Source organism: Sitodiplosis mosellana, unplaced genomic scaffold (assembly GCF_009176505.1).
Source record: "Sitodiplosis mosellana isolate CC-2019 unplaced genomic scaffold, AAFC_SMos_1.0 Smas_scaffold_5, whole genome shotgun sequence".
Lineage (NCBI taxonomy): Eukaryota > Metazoa > Arthropoda > Insecta > Diptera > Cecidomyiidae > Sitodiplosis > Sitodiplosis mosellana.
The window spans coordinates 2200095-2201560 of record NW_022595248.1 but is presented as its reverse complement, the minus strand read 5'-3'; positions in this window follow the sequence as shown (position 1 = coordinate 2201560).

The window sequence follows — 1466 nt, the reverse complement described above, 5'->3', positions numbered from 1 at the left end:
CACCGAATTGTTCTTTCCATTTTTTGAGAGTCTTTTTTTCAGCGTTACAGAGTGTTTTATATTGAACACCTGGCATATTTTCGCTTGTGTCCGATCGGTTCACACGGTGAACTATGTGTATAATAATACAGTATCTCACGCCAACTCAAACTGCCAATACCCGTACGCCTTCTTGAAACAGAACAGCTGTCATGTGTGCTGTTTCTCCCTCATTAGCATAGTTGGCTTGGTTCCGTTTTTCGTTCCGCTTGACGTACTTTTTGATGTTTACTCCGTTTTATGTCATGCACATGGAAATTGACCGATTCAGTTGCTTTCTATCTCCGCGAGAATAATCGTCATCATTTTACATTTGAAAGTACTTCTTCATTAGAAACCGAGTGCCCATCGCAATTGAAAGCGACGTAGCGAGCTGAATTGGGATCGAAATGTCGTGTTGTGTTTAGTTTTCATATGAAACGTTTTATTTGTGACACATCGGTCGGGTATTGACTCTAGTTTGGCTGCATTTTAATTCGATTTTTAAAAAAGTTTCATTTACCGTATAGTGCAATGGCTGATAAATTCAAATTCAAGGTAAATCTAAGTTGCAAAAATAATTTTCTTCTCTTTTCTCTTTGTTCGACTGTTTCGCTCCTCTCAAGATGTTGTGTGTTTGAACCGACTTGTTTCCATTGTATGAGTGTGAATAAATGAGCGTCACGTCATTTATATGGCTTTTCATTTTCACATCAATAATTCATTCATAGTACCTGGATCCAGATTTTATCAAACGTTTGCAAGTGAATGTGAGCAAAAATGCGTCTCAGACAGTGAAAGATACCGCAAGTGCCAATAAAGATAAAGATACAGTAACTAAAGATAGTCAATCAGCTGACAGACGAAACCTCCCAAGAAATATTGCGCAAAGTCACAACAACATTTTGTCTCAATGCGTTGAATGCGATACAACGAAATTCAAAACGAAACTCTTGTCGACTTCATCAAAGCGAGTCACTCCACAACGTTCCACTCTAACTGTTCCCAGATTAAAATTGACGCCGTCTTCAGTTCCGGATAAATTTATCAGCACAAGTGTTTCAACAAAAGCATCTTCGGCTAATACGCCCAGCACCCAAATACAATTGCAACGTCAGTATGATGACATCGAAACGACTCTCGCCAAAATTACGTCATCACAGCGAACAATTTGCAGTGTAATCGATTCGTTGATGTAAATATATTTACATGCATGTATGCATTTTATTTATGTAGCTAATACAGTGCAACACTAGTTTCTGCTTTGATTATAATCAAATTTCAAGCGAAATTTTCCGCAACTAATTTCAATAATAATTGGTGCATTTCAGACCGAATCTAATGCAAAAACCGTCATTCGAAACGCCAGCAGAAGCAGAGAAATGTCGCAAACGATTTGACGATTTTTTGAAAGTGTTCACGAGAAATTATTTGTATCCAATTGATTT